General features: G+C 39.1%; 1 protein-coding gene across 5 annotated transcripts in view; it reads left to right on the top strand.

Moving 5' to 3' along the window:
* The first annotated feature begins 1,359 nt into the window (after nucleotides 1–1,359).
* GNE (glucosamine (UDP-N-acetyl)-2-epimerase/N-acetylmannosamine kinase) overlaps nucleotides 1,360–18,164 on the top strand; it is a 61,515-nt gene continuing 44,710 nt past the window's right edge. For 2 of the 5 annotated variants that reach the window (XR_010382719.1, XR_010382718.1), the window contains exon 1: nucleotides 1,360–1,455. The gene's annotated coding sequence lies outside the window, so the exon portion shown is untranslated. Of the gene's footprint in view, nucleotides 1,456–13,198; nucleotides 13,321–16,615; nucleotides 16,788–18,164 lie in introns of those variants that run through there. The other 3 variants (XM_031450025.2, XM_031450023.2, XM_031450026.2) reach the window with 3 other exon arrangements.

The raw sequence follows: 18,164 nt of genomic DNA, 5'->3' as shown, positions 1-18,164 counted from the left end.
GGATTTTTTATCTAGTCACCTCAGTAAAGTCTCATTAATTGTAATAGTTATTTGAGTTGATCCTCATGGGATATCTAGGTAGACAACTACATAATCTATAAATAATAATGGCTTTAATTCTTGCTTTCTAATATTTATACTTCATATATTTTTCTTATCTTGTTACACTGGTTACAACTTTCAGTGTAGTGTGAACAGTAATTGCAATGGCATAAGAGGACTTTTGTTTGATCATCACATGTGATGTTTGCTATGGATTTTGGTAGTTGTAATGAGTTAAGGAAGCTTCCATATATTCTATATGGCAAATATATTCTATATTTGGTTTTGGTTTTTTAAAAATTAGAAATGGGTGTAGCAGCTTTTTCAGAATCTAACTTACATAGTTTTCTCTTTTGTTAATATAACAGATTGTATCAAAAGATTTTCTAAAACTGAACCATCCTCATCATCCAGAGATAAATATTATTTAGTCATTTGGTATTATTCTTTTTGTACATTGGTCGAATATTTACTAATATTTTGTTTAGGATTCTTCAAGTCGATTTCACTCTGGTTTGTGGCAGGCTGTGCTTGTCTACATGGTCCGCATTCTGTTCATTAGCTTTTAAAAACAGCAGTGTAAAGTGTTCTCTTCTTAAAAGTGGATTACTTTTTATTTTAGCTTTCCTTAGTTGAGTGCAAAGTTGTGTGGTAGATAAGGCTAGGAGAGTGATGTGTTCAGATGAGTATATACCAATCAAACCCAAATAAGCAGCTCATCAGCCTGTATCCCTTGCCACCAATCTGGCTATGGGGGTCCCTGAGCACCGAAAGTATAAGGTACATCCTTTATAAAATGTAGCAACAGTTTTCTATTCTAACGTAACTTAGGTAAAGTACAACAATCTTGATTTTTCCTTCAATCTCATGAAACTAAGGGTTCTGAACTTGTTGAGGTCTGTGACTATTGACGAACCTTAAATTCTCTAGTTTAATCTCTTTACTTCTTTGCTCTAAGTAGTGTATCAATAAATGTTTTGAATGTACCTGTGTGTGAAGACAATGTGAAAATGACTATTGAGATTCTGATCGTAGATTTTTGTTTTTACCTTCAAGAAACTCAGAAGAAAATAATTTTTCTAGTGGAAAATGAAATCATCAGGTAGAACGGTGTGTCAGAAACAAGAAAGTAACACTCAGACACTGTCCTCCTATTTTCAAGCTACTGTCCAGGAATACAGGAAGACTTCAGAGTCTTTTTTTTTTTTTTCTTTTCTTCCTTTTCAAAGAGGCGGGGCTCAAGATTTAGTCTGGAATTCAGATGCCTGTTAATAAGTGCTCTGTGGCAGTTAAACCAAGAGAACAAATAGCTGCCCTGCTCATTAAATCAAACAGCACCAGGTACGGAGTTTGTGCTACAGGATGGAAATCAATGTGTATCCTCACCAAGCCTTGAGCTTTCCAGGCCCTCATGTAAGTAACTTAGGAATTTGACAGAACTTTATTCTTTGTCATTGAAATTGCAGTCGGGAAAAAAAAGAGGAAAAGACAAGGTGGGAGAGGAAAGCTTTGGTTTTAAATCTATCACATCCACCTTTGTTTTCTAACGTCATTTTTTTACTGCTCACTCCTGGTAGTCGTTCTGTGGTTGCTATTTATTTCTCAGTTACTGTGCTGAAACTCATGGTCTCTTACCAATTCTAAAGTATAATGATTTTTTAAAAAAAATTTTGAGGGGAGGTAATTGGGTTTATTTCTTTTTAATGGAGGTACTGGGGATTGAACCCAGGGGCTTGTGCATGCTAATAAGCAGGCACTCTACCACTGAGCTATATCATCCCCCTTAGTAATTCTAAAGTGAAAGCTGGAAAAGAACTCTTTCCTTCAGATTCCTCATGCTTTCATCACATAAAGAGGGTTAGCTTTTACTTTTTACTTTGCTTCATGAATGCAGTTTATTTCCAGAAGTGCACTGTAGACTACAACTATTTTTATTTTTACCTTTGTATTTGAAACATGGTATATAGAGCTGCCTGGCTTATAGTACTTTTTCTCCCAGCTATCTACCTATTGATTAACCACACTGGGGAGGGGAGTGCGTTTATTCTGAGTCAGTATCTAAACCAAATTAAGTGGAAATCACCATATTTATCAATATAAAAGTATGCCATATAGTGTACTATAGTATAACATAGTTTATTTAACCTAAAATTTTTACAGAAGCATATGGAAGTCCAGATGTTATCGGAAATCAACACATTTCAATTTGGTGGTTTTTAAAAAAATTCAATGTATTGAATTTAAAGATCATTTATACTTAAGGAATTGGCTTATAAGCACTTTTCAGTCAAATGATGTCATTCTTGCACTTATTTTCAACACAGTCTACCTCTAGTTGTATCACTAATGCCTAATTTCAATTTGCCTTCTTCAATGAGAATGTATTATTTTTAATTTTTAGTAGCACTTGCACTTAGATTTAAATTCCAGGTCAGCTCTTCTGAGCTTCCAGTTGGAACTTCTTAAGTTTGTTTTTCCTCATGTCTTCAATGTAATGTAGGAAATGTTTGTTTCTAGTTACAAAGGTAATAGTTGCTCTGACTCCCGTTTTTCAAGTCACTGATTTTTTTTAAGTGCACCTTGAAATTACCTTTTCATCATCTGCCAGATGTTTCATGGTTCTATGACTACATCAACTCTGAAATCCTCTATGTTGCCTCAACATTACCTTTCAAGGTGCTCTCCCACTTAATAATCCAACTGTATTTTGCAATATTTCTCAACAAAACTTCTCCTGCAGGCTAGTCTCACTCCCTTCCTGTTATCTTCAGTCATACTGTTCTCATGTAGGGAAATGCTCCCTTACAATGTAAAAGGTGGGATTTCACGGCAGACTAACTTTGAGAGAGAAAGAAGGAGAAGTCAGGGCTGGCTCCCAGGTTACTGGGTGGATGGTAATACAGTCACTGAGAATAAGAATGGAGAAAGCCCAGGTTTATGGGGAAGAAGAAAACTTCATTGTGGCAAGTTGATTTGGGGCGCCTATGGAACACATCCCAATAAAGATGTCCTAAAAGGAGTTAGATATTTGGGTTTGGACAGAGAAGACTGGGTTAGATATTCTGATTAAGAACTAATTTTAATGGTTGTTAAGTCACACAAGTGGATGAGGTAACACTATGTGTGTATGAAAATGAGATGAAAAGAAGGCTAAATACAGAATCCTGGAAAACATTAACTTTTAAGTAGGGGTTTGAGGAAGGATCGCAGCCAGAGAGGTTGGAGGTAGGCGGGAAATCGGGAGGTGTCATGTCATGAAGCACAGGAAGAAGAAAGTTTCAAGAATGAAGCAGTGACCAAAAGTGTAAAGAAGGGGTAAAGAGAATGGAAGCTGGAGGGCAGAAAAGATTAGGTGCATGGGCAGTTGAATGAAGTGAATTGGAAAAGAGGGAACATGGCCAGGAAAGCACCGCTGAATGTGTAACAAAAAGTGCAATAAACTGGAGTTCCTTGGTTTCCACAGAACTTTGCTCCCTATGAAATGAAATTTAATAATGTCTAAGAGTCTGATTACCTACGGCTTAGATAACTACTATATGTAATACATTATAAAAAGAGTTCTGAACTGGCCAAGAGTAAAAGTATAACAAACTGGGAGTCAGGAACGTTAGAAAAATCTGGTGAAACAGGTAGGACAAGAAATATAGTTGGGCGCACTGGGCTAAGAGTGAGCAGTGTATTTCAAAACAGATACACATTTTATTAGGTGAGTAATGCCTATCACAAATCTGTCTCTCCAACCATATCTTTCTTCAGGTCCTCAATCTCATGGAAACGTCCTTTAGAGGCTACAAATTCAGCACATCTAGATTAGATCACATTATCTTCTCGCCTACTCCAGCCCATCTCTAAACCTGCTTCTCCTCTATTTCAAGTACCAGCATTGCCAGCCACCCTGTTGTCTGAAGGGGAAACCTTTGTCATTCATTCTCTTCATCATCATCCCTTTGGTCTCATCTCTGCCATCAAGTTCTGTCCATTCTGTCTCCACATTCTTCTGATTCCATCCTCTTACTTTTCATTCCCACCACCACCAACTGATTCAGGTCCTGAAATATTATTCCTAATTGGTCTGCCTTCTTCTAGATCTTTCTCCTCTTCCCAATCCGTCTTCCACAACTCTAAATAAGCAAATCTGATCATGTCCCTCTGCTGATTAAAAAAAAGATCTCCCAATTCCAGTGAGGAGAAAGGAAGTCTTTCCTCCTTAGCATGACATCATGCAAGGCCCCAGCTGACCTGGCCTTGCCCCACATCTGAGCTGCTTCTCAGCAACTTTCTGCCCCCACACATCTGTCTTATAACACCACTAAGTTTCTCCTTAATCTTCAACCCACCATGCTCTTTTACTCTTGACTCACTATAAAGGCTGAGCAAGTGTTGTGCTACTAAGCTCATAAGCTTGGGTGCTAGAGGAGGGTAGATGAGAGAAGTTGAATGCAAGTGATTTGGACCAGCCATAGAAAAGAATAGGGGTGGCAGTGGCTTTTTGATAAGAGATGTGATTCCCCCTGTTGGACTCAATGCTTATTAGGCTATATTTCTCTGTGTGTGTGTGTGTGTGTGTGCGTGTGTGTGTGTGTGTGTGTGTGTATGAGATCTGGATTGTTTGTTTGTTTGGAGGAGAGGTAATTAGACTGATTGATTGACTGATTGATTTAATGGAGGTATGTACTGGGGATTGAACCCAGGACCTCATGCACACTAAGCATGCCTTCTACCACTGAGCTATACCCTCCCCCCAGACTATTTCGTCACTAAGTCATGATTTAAGGAACGATCAGGGAAGCAAGTATACTTCACAGAGCTAACTTCAAGGAATTTATGATCTGATGAGAGAAATAGGACAGTGAGGTAACTAATGTGACTGATTTTCTCAGGTTCATTATAAAACATCAGATGCATTATTTTATATATATATATTTTATATATATATAGATACCAGATAACTAATAATAAGTGTGAAATGAGTAGTCAAGACAAGTCCTACAGGAATTTAGAGGAGGAAGAGATTATTTGGGGAGAGGGAGTTTACATTAGTTTTCACAGCAGATATGGGACCTGAAGCCTGAGCAGGGTGTAAGTAGGAGGATAGCTTTGTAATTGTGGAAATGATACAGACAGAGGCAGAGAAGGATCTGGTTCAGAGCAGAAGGATCTGGGTACGGGAATAATGTTGGTAAGGACCAGGAAGAGGTCAGTGCATGATTGTGGGGACCTTTGATAACTTTACCTAGAGGGAATGGGGAGCCACTGAAGTTTCCTGTAAGCAGGAAAAAAAAAAAAAAAGACCATATGGAAGCAGTCTTTTAAGGAGATTAATCAGGTAGTAGTTGTGCAGGACAGATATGAAACGCAAGGGAACACAGACTGGAAGGGCAAGTGGAAGCACATTAATCTAGGTCTGAGATGCTATAGTTTTTTATTCTAAGACACTATGGACATGACATACTTTTGTAATAAGAAACTCTACACTAAATGTATACACTGATTATAAAATAAATCTTGATTTTAGGGATGTAAAAATTATGAAAATATAGGCATTTCAGAATTCAGGAAATAAGAGGATGAAGATCTGAACCAAACAGGAAGGAAGAGAAGATGCAAAAAAAAAAACAAAACAAAAAACACCCAACATTTTGAAGAATTTGAGAGATTGGATGTTAAAAGTCAGAGAGAGAAGATTAAAATATGACTCTATGATTTTTGAGTTGGAATAAAAGTGCCCAGTTGGTACCATTAAAAGAAATAAGGAAGTGAGAGGTGAAAAAACCAAACTAAATGTTATATACTGAGTTGGAGGTGAGGAAATAGTTAGCAGGCAGTTGAAGATAATGGACTTAGAACTAGGAAGAAAGATCAGGCCAGAGTGTGCATTCAAGGAATTACCTCCGTGGAAGTCAGAATGGAAGATCTGAGAGTGAATGAAATTCTGAAAGACCAAGTATGTAGAGGACCAGGGGCCGAGGTGTAATCACAAGGGAGTGCACATTTCCAGAGAGGAAGCAGGGTAGGGAAGAACAACAGAAATGATTTGAAAGGTTGAAGCAGATACACTCCAGAGTAGGGGCATAAAGACATGAGAAGAGAGAGGGTGAGGCCTTATGTTCATGCTTAGGATTCATGGTCATTAATTACATATACTTGGATGTGTCTTAAGCATTTGCACTTAAGCCCACAGCAGTTCTCCAAAGGAATGTCCACATGGGCTCCCAGCTTCATCTCAGCTGGATGCTGACTACTAACTGTGGGCAACTCCTCAGCTCCAGGAGTTTTGGACCAGTATCTTGGCTGCTTCCGCAGCCTTTGCTGGGAAATCATGAAATTTCTCCAAAGGCTTTTGCTGGTATCGAGTGTGGTTGATCTTAGCCAGATCCTTTAAAGTCCAAAAGAACATACTTTCCATGTAACTCCTTAATGAGCAGTTATTTAACAACATAATTTTATTGATCCAATTTTTTATAACAGAGTCAAAGTTAAAAGCAAACTAGTTTTTAACACTTTTCCAGTTCAGCTGGAATAGCTGTGCCAGTTAAACTTTCTGAACCCCTGTTAGTCAGGGGTGACTGACTTCTCTCTGGCTTAGCTCATTTCCCTAGCAGATAGATAAGAAATAAAATTCTTTATCAGATTAAAATATGATAGTTTTAGGGTGAAGGGTATAGCTCAAGTGGTAGAGCACATGCTTAGCATGTAGGAAGTCCTGGGTTTAATCTCCAGTACCTCCTCTAAAAATAAATGAATAAACCTAATCCCCCCCAAAAAAACCTTAAAAAATAAAATATGATACTTACATAGCCCATAAAAATACATTTTTAAATTGTCCAACAAAGGGCAGTATTTCAGAAAAATGAGCACAGAGTCATTGTATTTATTTGTACTTTTCTTCTATAAAGGGGAAAGCTAGCACAGGATGGCTCGCTAACACAGGTGCTCTAAAAATCTGACATGATTAGTAATTGAGGCTATGGATAGTGATTATATGGTCCTGAAATACAAATTTCAAAAAGGCTTTTCTCTCCTTATCATAAGTATCTTAATCAGTACATTTGTAAGCGTATCTTTCAATCTCATGCTCTTATGAACCTGAAGTTGACCCATATCATTTAGGATGTTATTGAATTATTTTCAGCCAGTGTAAACTTAGCCTTTACGTGCCTGTCCCAAGAGGAAGAGAACTGCTTTCCCATTTATGTAGTGTAACCTCATCAGTACTAGAGGGGCCATTCTCTCTGTTCTGGGGAGGCATCCGTATGACTTGGTTAGGCTATAAACAGTCGGGCTTATGTAGTGATGTCTGGTTTGTGAGATATGTTTTACCTCTTTATATACTCAAGAGATTCTGGCAATTAAAAGTGTTGTGGCTGAGATACAGAGTGGGGCGAGGGGAACAGCGAAGGGGAGGATATTTATTAAACAAATATCTAGCTTAATATGGTGATTAATTACTCAGTTTTTTTCCAGCTGTTGATTGATTTCTCCATGATATTGGCTAAAAGCAGGAATGGTGAGTATATAGCACCATCTCTGCCTCCCTTCCACACCCTACCCCCACCAAAGAAAAGGAACTACGTGGCAGATACCATGATAATTGTTTTCCACTGAACTCAGCCTCAAGAGTCATTTCCCACACAGTTCTCCAGGCAGTCATTACCAATCAGTTTGAGTTGGGAATCGAAATGATAGGGTTGGGGGCTCTTTGTGGCTTACAGTTTTGTTATTCATATCTTGTGATTACAAGGAACAGGGCATCTCAAGAAAAAGGGGATTTATTTTAAATATACACAAGGGTTGAAGTCAGAGAGTTGTTCAGGATACAAGGCAAGTCAGGGACTAGATTCTCTCCCTATGACCCACCTTTCAACCTCTCATAATGTATCTGTATCTTGGTTTTTAGTGTGCCCCATTTCCCAACTCACTTCCAACTGGCCAGTCCTCTTTGCATTCCATAGTCCAAATGCTTCAGAGAGTGAGTTTGCGTGCTTTGTTAATTACCACTTGTTAATTACCAGTGTCTGCTACTAAGCATAGCCATGGTGCTAGGTTTTTTTCATGGATCATGGATACTGGTAATGTTTTCTTTCTTTATCTTGGTGACAGTTATCCAGGTGTGTTCACTTCATAAAAATTCAAAATTCAACACAAGCTTATGTGCAATTTTCTTTGTTATATTTCAGTGAGAAGTTTATTTTTAAAAAATTGTGCCAAACTGATCTCATTTTCTTTTCTGAAGGCTTTATCAAACTAGTACATCAGGAGAATGTCATTGGCATATACCTTGATTTTAAAGAAGATATCTTAAAAAATTTCCTAAGACCATTATGTGTAACTCAGAGAGATGTGGGCTGGATAAATAGAAGAGTTAATGTGAATTCTTAGCTAGTGGAACAGCTTACCCAAAAACTGAAGATCAAGATCAACCTGAAGATAGATTTTTGTCATAATGTATAAAGGCTCTGTTTAGTATAGAAGGGAAATATAGGATAGTGGCTAAGCATGTGGGACCAAGGGCTGGGCTCTTCTGCTTAATAGCTCTTTGACCTTAGGGAAGTTTTCCTTCTGTGCTTCAGTCTTTCTACCTATAAAATGGGGGTGATAGACTCTATATCTTAAGACTGTTAGAAATACTGAGTGAACATAAATAAAGTGTTCAGAATAGGAGGTTACTAATATGTGGACAGAATTTGTAGAGAGGAAGAGTACTTCATTATTAAATCACCAAGTTAATTTATTTACAATAGGCAAGACATGGAAGCAACCTAAATGTCCATCAACAGATAAATGGATAAAGAAGATGTGGTGTGTATATATATATATACACACACACAATGAAATACATTGTGTACAACCATAAAAAAGAATGAAATAATGCCATTTGCAGCAACATGGATGGACCTGGAGATTATCACACTAAGTGAAGTAGGACAGACAGAGAAAGACAAATACCATATGATAGCACTTATATGTGGAATCTAAAATATGGTACAAATGAGCTTACTTATAAAACAGAAACAGACTCACAGACGTAGAAAACAAACTTTTGTTTACCAAAGGGGAAAGGGGGTGGAGGAGGGATAAATTAGGAGTTTGGGATTAGTAGATACAAGCTACTACATATAAAATAGATAAACAAGGTCCTACTGTATAGCACAGGGAACTATATTCAATATCCTGTAATAAACCATAATGGGAAGGAAAATGAAACAGAATATATATATATACATCTGAATCACTTTGCTTTACACCAAAAACTAGGACAACACTGTGAATCAACTACACTTAAGAAAAAAAATGTTAAATAACAACAACAATAAAAAAAAAAAAAAGAAAATGGAGAACTTACAACAGACACAATAGAAATACAAAGGATCATAAGAGATTACTGTGAAGAATCATATGCCAATAAAATGGACAACCTAGAAGAAATGAACAAATTCCTGAAAGTGTATAACCTTCCAAGACTGAATCAGGAAGAAATAGAAAATATGAACAGACCAATTATCAGTAATGAAATTGAATCAGTAATTAAAAACAAAACCAAAAAACTCCCAACAAACAAAAGTCCAGGACGAGATGGTTTCATAAGTGAATTCTACCAAACATTTAGAGAAGAGTTACATCTATCCTCTCAAACTATTCCAAAAAATTGCAGAGGAAGGAACACTCCTGAACTTATTCTATGAGGCCAGCATCACTCTGATACCAATACCAGACAAAGATATCACACAAAAAAAGAAAATTACAGGCCAATATCACTGATGAACATAGATGTAAAAATCCTCAACAAAATATTGGCAAACCGAGTTCAACAATACATTAAAAGGAGTGTACACCATGATCAAGTGAGATTTATCCCAGGGATGCAAGGATGGTTCAGTGTCTGCAAATCAATCAGTATTGTACACTGCATTAACAAATTGAAGAGTAAAAATCATATGATCATCTCAATAGATGCAGAAAAAGCTTTCAACAAAATTCAACATTCATTATGATAAAAACTCTTCAGAAAGTGTGCATAGACAGAACATACCTCAACATAATAAAGACCATATATTACAAACCCATAGCTAACATCATATTCAATGGTGAAAAGCTGAAAGCATTTCCTGTTAAGATCATGAACAAGAAAAGGATGCCCACTCTTGCCACTTTTATTCAATATAGTGTTGGAAGTCCTAGCCACAGCAGTCAGACAGGAGAAAGAAATAAAAGGAATCCAAATTGGAAAGGAAGAAGTAAAACTGTCTCTGTTTGCAGATGACATGATATATACATAGAAAATCCTAAAGACACCACCAGAAAACTATGAGAGTGCATCAATGAATTCTATACACTAACAATAAACTATCAAAAAGAGAATTTAAGGAAACAACCCCATTTACCATCACATCAGAAAGAATAAAATACCTAGAAGTAAACCTACCTAAGGAGGTAAAAGACCTGTACTCAGAAAACTGTAAGACACTGATGAAGGAAATTGAAGACTACACAAACAGATGGAAATACATACTGTGTTCATGGACTGGAAAGATTAATATTGGTAAAAGGACTATACTACCCAAGGTAATCTACAGATTCAGTGCAATCTCTTTCAAAATACCAATGGCATTTTTCACAGAACTAGAACAAATAATTTTAAAGCTTGTATAGAAACACAAAAGACTGAATAGCCAAAACAATCTTGAGAAAGAAGAACAGAGCTGGAGGAATCACGTTCCCTGACTTCAGGCTATACTATCAAGCTATAGTAATTAAAATAGTATGGTATTGGCAGAAAAACAGACACGTAAATCAATGGAACCAATAAAGAGCCCAGAAATGAACCCACATTTATATGGGCAATTAATCTATGACAAGGAGGCAAGAATGTACAAGGAAAAAAAAACCCACTCTCTTCAATAAATGGTATTGGGAAAACTGGACAGCTACCTCAAAAGAATCAAACTGGACTACTTTCTCACACTATATAAAAAAATAAACTCAAAATGAATTAAAGACTTAAATGTAAGACCTGAAACCATAAACTCCTGGAAGAAACATAGGCAGTATGCTGTTTGACATTGGTCTTAGAAATATTTTTTTTAGATATGTCTCAGGCAAGGACAGCAGAGGAAAAATAAACAAAAGTGTCTACAACAAACTAAAAAAATTTGCACAACAAAAGAAACTATCAACAAAATGAAAAGACTACTTCCTGAATGGGAGAACATATTTGCAAGTGAAAGAGGGAGGCAGAAGAGTCAGAGAAGGAGATGTGACAAGGGAAGAAGGAATCAGAGAGGCCACAAGCCAAGGAATGTGGGCAGCCGCTACACCTTGGAAAAGGCCAGGAAGCAGATTCTCCCCTGCAGCCTAAGGAAGACAAAGCTGATACCTTTTTTTTTAATTGAGATATATTTGACATATAACATTGTATTAGGTTCAGGTGTACAATATGTTGATTTGGTATATGTATATATTGTGAAATAATCACCACACATAGTTACAAAATTAACATCCATCACCACGTATAGTTACAAATTTTTTTTCTTGCAATGATACCTACACTGCTGCTTTGATTTTAGCCCCATGAAACCCATTTCAGACTCCTAACCTCCAGAACTTCAAGAGAATACAGTTGTGTTGTTTTAAGCCACTAAATTTTATGTGATTTGTTACAGCAGCCATAGGAAACTAATACATCATCTGGTGAATGTGTGTCCAGATTCATATATCTTATTGCCTATCTAATAGCTTCCTATGACTATCTCTTCGGCATCTCAAACCTAACATGTTACAAATTAAAACTTTACTTTTAACTCCCCAAAACTGGTCACTCCCCCAGCTCTTCTCATCTTGGTAAATGGCACTAATCACCCAATTACTAATGCCAGACATCTGGATGTCAATCTTGTTTCGTTCCTTTTCTCTATCATCTCCTCATACCATAACTAAGTTTCATCAATTTTACTTCCAAACTAAGTATCATCTCCATCTACTTCAATTGAATTTCACTACCACCATTTTTTACAAGTAATTTTATTTTATTCTCTTTTATACAAAATGTGTGCATATACTACAAAATACAAAAGGTATTATAAATAGGAATTAAGTGAAAAGTCCATCTCCTCCCAACCCTACCAGGCGCAATGAGTGATACCAGGCTTTTTTGGTATCCTTCCAGAGATTTTGCCACCATTCTTGACTCCCACCCAATTCATTCTCGACTCCCACTGAATCCATTCTCTGCACAGTAGCCAAAGTGATATTTAAAAAAGAAGCCGGCTGGTATTTCCTGCACAAAACCACTTAATGTCTGTCCTTTGTGGCTGATGCGACCTTTTGGTGGCTCTAAGCTAGTTACAAGGGAACTAACAGTTCATAAGTATTCTGCAAATTAGAGCTTCATCATTAACCAAAATACAAGTGCAAATGATTGGACTCAAAATTCACTTTATAGCAAGAACCTTCAATGAATTAGTAGACTGTTTAGTTTCACCTGTGGTGAATTGTTTAATAGGTGTAAAAAAATATTTTAATGTTTTGTATTAACAACTCAAGCTGACCAAGTAATTTGAAAAGGCCGTTTAAAGTCTTTATGAGGAGTCGCGTGAACCCGTTCCCGTTACTTTCTCTGCCACCTCTGTGCTCCTCTCTGCACGTCTCTGAGGCAGCCCGGCCTGGGGCTTCTCTGCAGGGAAGACCGAGGCTGAGCTCATTAAAAGTCTCAGCTGGTCTCTGCCTCGCCTTGGCCATCAGCATTTAACGGAGCCTTCTAACAGACAGGCTTCTGGAGTGGCACGGCTTCTTTCAGGAGAGGGCTCTGGGTGGACCGCCACACGACCGTATTGTTTTGGTCATGAGTATGAAATGACTGCGGGGACGAGAGGCTTAAGAAACTGCACCTCAGGCGCCAGACCAAGACAACTACCCGCGTGGAACTCTGGTTCCGAGCGTCCGTGCGGCGGGCGGAGACTGCAGGGCGGGACCACGGGTTTGGAGGCGCCACGATCACGAAAGGCCCAGCCCCGCCCCGCCCTCCCGCACAGCCAATCCCCGAATTCCTCCGGGCCACGTAAGACGTGTCCGCAGGCTAGCCGCGCGGGTGGGCGTGCGGAGCTCGCGAGGTGCACGAGGCGCACGGAGCCGGAGTCGTGCGCGCGCCCCCGCCCGCGGGGCCCAGTGGCGGAAGCCGAGGGGGCGGGCTCGCGCCGTCGTGCTTTCCGGCGTAGCGCTCGGCTTTTTCCCGCGGGGCCAGGCCGTGGCGGCGGTGCGGGAGGAGCGGCGTACCGGTTTCTGGTGAGAGCCGCGCGCCTGCTGGGGACTCGGGAGGCGGGGAGGGGGGAAGGCGAGCTTGGGGAGCGCAGCAGGCGAGCTTGGGGAGCGCAGCTTTTTGGCCCCCGGGGCTTCCTTCGGCCCTCGCCCAGAGGCCTCAGCTCCTCGGCCGGCGGCTCCGCACGGCACCCGGCCCGGGCCTCGCTGTCTCTCGCGGGCCTGCACGCCAGAGCCCTTTAGTCTGGTGGCGGGCCCCGCTTTAGACGCAGGTTGCAGGCAGGTTGCGTGCAGACCCCGGGAAAATGACCGGGAAGTTGAAGCGCAGGGTGTTAGAGCGAAGCCCGGCTGTACTCCATCCCCACCGGCTGTCCTGAAAGATAGCGTCCCGTCGCGGGGGTGTGCAGGAGAGGGCGGAGAGCTGCGGGGCAGATAAGTGGCCCTCCGGCATCAGGGATCGGACTGAAAGATAATCTTGAGTGTCTTCACTGAACCCTATACTCGGAGTCTGAGCTTCCTTGGAAGTTTAATACGTGTTTATTTCCCTTCCTACCCCGCACCCCTAATCTTGAGCACACTTGTAAAATGGTGAGAGCACGAAAAAGTATTAGTTTGGAATACTGATGGAGAAGAGGGATTGGGTACAGCTATAGCATTTAGAGATAACTGTTTAACCCACTATAGAAGCTCTGGAAGAAGTCACACTGGAGTCTAGTTCAGGATAGGGTTCTGAATTTCAGACCACTTTTTATAGCCTCCTCCTTATTCCTGTGAGTCTCATCCCCTCTGCACTGAGGGAAAAGCGATGCCTGGCAGGCCTAGGCTTAGGGAAGATTCTCCCTTATGGGTGTTTATGAAATCAACAGACACAGGCAAACACTGGACGTGGGCACTACCTGAATGCAGATTTGGTGTTTGGTTCTGGCAATTATCTGTGATTTGGGGCAAGTAAATTGATTTTTTGCTGTACCTCAGTGTGCCCATCTGTCAAATGAGACTAATGAGGTGGGGCTGTGAGGATGAATTGTGTTGATGCTTGTAAAGCTCACCTGTGCCTGGCAGATATTGACTGTGATGGTTTCCTCTGCCCCGAGACTGTTTGAGCCAAGTGTTCATCTGTCTTTTTTCCATTGTTGGGTGGGACAACAGTCTTTATTTTTCTGGAAAAGGTCACTTTTTGTCTGTTTATAATGGTCAGTCTTGAGAGAATGCAGGTTTCTCAGAGATTACCAGTGAGTTCAAGGTGAAGGCACATTTTCTGGCATCTATGTTTCGGTGGCACTTGTTACTATTACAGAATTGAATGAAATGGATGCAAATATCCAATCCGACCTGCTTTCTGAGCTTTGGGCTTTAAGGACTGTGGACAGTGCATCCTCAGTGTCTGTGTAAAAGAGGATTCCCTGTTTTAGGTATGGTGTTTCAAATGTGCTGAAAGGAGAGAATATCACATCTTCTACCAGTCATCAAGATTTAACGTGTATTAATGTGTTACCATGTTTGTTTCAGACCTCTACTTACAATTAAAAATAAATTTTTACATGGACAATGAAAACCCTTTAAGCCCCCGTTTCCTTTCCCTTCTCTTCTTCAGAAGTAACTACTTTCCTGAGTTGGTGTGTAATTTTACTATAGCTTAATAAACAACGTACAGTAATGTTTTACATATTTTTAAGTTTTATTTTTTATTGAAGTGTAGTTGATTTTAAATGTTAGTTTCAAGTGTACAGCAGAGTGATTCAGTTATACATATACGTGCATATATGTACTCACAAATGTTTTTAGGTTCTTCTCCATTTTAAGTTTTATATACATTTTTTAAATGGTGCCCTATTGTATTTAACTTTTTAGAATTTTCTGTTTTCCTCTGACATTATGTGTTTGAGATTTATCAATATTGACATGTGTAGACACAGTCCATTTGTTTTCATTGCTGTCTAGGATTCCACTCTAAAGAAACTAGTTTTATCTTGTTTTGCATTGCACTTTATGCAACATAAATCCTCCTACTATAGTTTAAGTCCATTTTGGCACATTTATTCATCCTATACTTGTCATGAAGACTCTGATCACAGTTCTCAGTATAAAAATGGATCTTTGGGCTTGATATTCAGAACAAAAAATAATGCATATGGGGCAGAGAAAGAAAATGTATTAATTTTCTTCCTGGTGCTTCTGTTTGGGCAAGTGAAGTTAAGATCTATTCTGTGGCCTGATGTCATGACTAGACTATAAGTTCCTAAAAATCAGAGGTGAGGTCTTTCTCAGCTCCACATCTCTCAGTGTACTTTACAGTCCTCTGCGCAGAGTCGGTTTTCAATAACTCTTTGTGACATTGGTCATTTTTACTTTCAGGGCTCTTATAGCCCTATATATATTTGAAAAGTTGATGGCCAGTAATTTTCAAAATTGCACTTTTAGGTTTGATATTTCTAATCAGACTTTAAACTTTCCCATTTTATCACTAATTCAGAAACTTAATTAGGAACAGTTTAAAAAGCAAGGTAAGCAATAAGTTTGTAGAATATAATACTAATTGCATGATACACACTATGTGTATTTATAAAATACGTATGTATTTATATACGTAAAATATATGTGTATTTATTTATAAATGCATAGCAGAAGGACAGATAAGAAACTAGTAACTCTAAGCATCCAGGGAGAACTACATATCTGGGAACACAGATGAGAAGACTGTTTGCTATATAGCCTCTTGTGACTTTTCAGTTTTAAATCATGTGAATGTACTACCTAATCAAAAAAATAAGTCAATTAAAATTATTTTTGAAAAAGAATTCCCCCCTTAAAAAGGCATTTTACCATTATTTCCTTTTTCAGATTTAACTTTTTTTTTCCTTAAAGTTTTGGCCCTAGTAATGTGTTTTTCATAGTTTATATAGCTACCTTACTTTCAGTTTTAGTAGAATAACCTTTGAGTTACCTGGTAAATACTAAGCATTTTAGAATTGCCAGATGAAAAGTTTGCTGTTCTTTTAAAATAAATACACATTTACCAATCATGAATGATTTGCTTTGCCTCACTCAGCAAATTAAATATCACTAACAATTTATTCAGCCCAAATTTAATGATGCATGGAAGAACGTTTATGTACAGGGACACTTAAAACAGCCATTTTTGGAAAAATATTTTTGTCCCTTTGATGATTAGGTAGTGCTTAGATCTTACAAATACAACTCTCTTGACAGAATGCTCACTTCATTATCTTCTTAATGCCTTCTGCTGGGTGGAAGTAGCTTTTACTGGAGATTATTAATTGATATGAATGGGCTTAATGATGGGCAGTTTGTGTGATTACAGTTCTAGCCTAAGAGAGATGAGGCATCAACAGCAGAGGTGGGATTTCCACTGTCCAGAGTCTACTCTGATTTAAAAGGCAGCTCCCTTTTTATTGACATCCTTCTCAAGCTTCTCTGGATTCCTGATTGCAAATTCTGAATATTGATACACTTCCTGAGACATATGCATTGAGGTCAGTCCATGAAGTAATTTACATCAATATAAGCAAGTTTAAAAAGCTCCCTGAAACATAGCTCTTATCCCTTCCCCCTGGTTTTTACTTTTTGACTGAAGGGTATGGAATTCTGGGGGGATGGGTGGGCAGAGGAGTTGAGCAATAGTTTGTGTGTGGTGGGCAGGGCCATAGTGCTCCAAGGGAGGCTGCCTCTAAGAGAGGTGGGGTGACGAGGAACTGAGGTTATGTGAAAGCTTTCCAGAAGATGGGGCCCTTAGACTGAGTTTTAAAGGCTGAGGAAGAGTCCAGGCAAGAGGGAAGGGAAGTTTTAGGTGGAGGTACTTGCGTCTAGAAAGGCACGGAGACGTGGAGACCCACCAGTTGAACTACACGCACTTGGGTGTGGCTTTGGCACAGAGTAAGGGGTGATTGTAAGTAAGGGAGAAATGGCTGGAAGGATGGACTAGGTCCAGATCAGCAATTTGGAATTTGTCCATAGGTGGTATATCCTGTCTAGCAATGTAATCAGATTTATGAACTTTGGCAAGATCACGCTGAAAGTTTGTGGGAGGCAGGGCAAGACTAGAGACAGGCAAACCACTTTGACAGGTGTGAGAATAGTTCAGACCTAAGATGAAGGATTGGGCTAGGGGATGTCCTGGTGGGTGGGGATGGAGAAGAGATAGATTTGAAAGATATTCTTTCAGGAGTTTGAATTGACGGGGCTTAGGAGGTACAGGGTGAGGAACTGAGACAACAAGGATATAAAGGTGTTTGGATAAACGAAGTTCATGACCGAGTCAGAAAACACGGAAGGAGGAACAGGTTTGTAAAAAAATGAGTTCGGTTTGGAACAGTGACTTTAAGGTGCCTGTGGGATAGGAGACAGCTGGTAGGCATTTGGAGTTGTCAAGTTTGTAGGCACTGGCTATGGTGCTAAGGAGGTATTTTTGTTTTATCTTATTCATCTTTCTCTTCCTCAGCACAAATCATAGTGCTTTGTATATAGTGTATAATGTGAGGGTGAACAGCTCTCATTCCTTTTAAGGTGTGGTCTTAAATCTTGAGGAAGGAATTTCCTTTCTCAAGACTTGTTTCTCTTTCTGTAAATGAGGGAGTTGAACTAGATCAGTAGTTTTCAGCTAAAGTTTTGCTCTTGCCTGGTATATTGGGATCAGTTGTGAGGAATGGCAAGTAATTCTTAATTAATAGTAAACAGCTGATGTTTGCTGACCTTTTAAATGAGGGTTGATTTATGTTATTAACTGCATTCCAGTATGTTTTCTTAAGTGTAAGAGAAAGGGGTGGAGTTATAGTTGGTCTGCTGGAATTTCATAACTTGATATACCAGTAGGTGTGTCACACAGACGTTGGGGTGGGACTAAAGGTTAAGAA

The sequence above is a fragment of the Camelus dromedarius genome, chromosome 10 (assembly GCF_036321535.1).
Source record: "Camelus dromedarius isolate mCamDro1 chromosome 10, mCamDro1.pat, whole genome shotgun sequence".
NCBI lineage: Eukaryota > Metazoa > Chordata > Mammalia > Artiodactyla > Camelidae > Camelus > Camelus dromedarius.
Note: the sequence above shows the minus strand (reverse complement) of the source record. Positions and strands in the feature narration are given on the sequence as shown.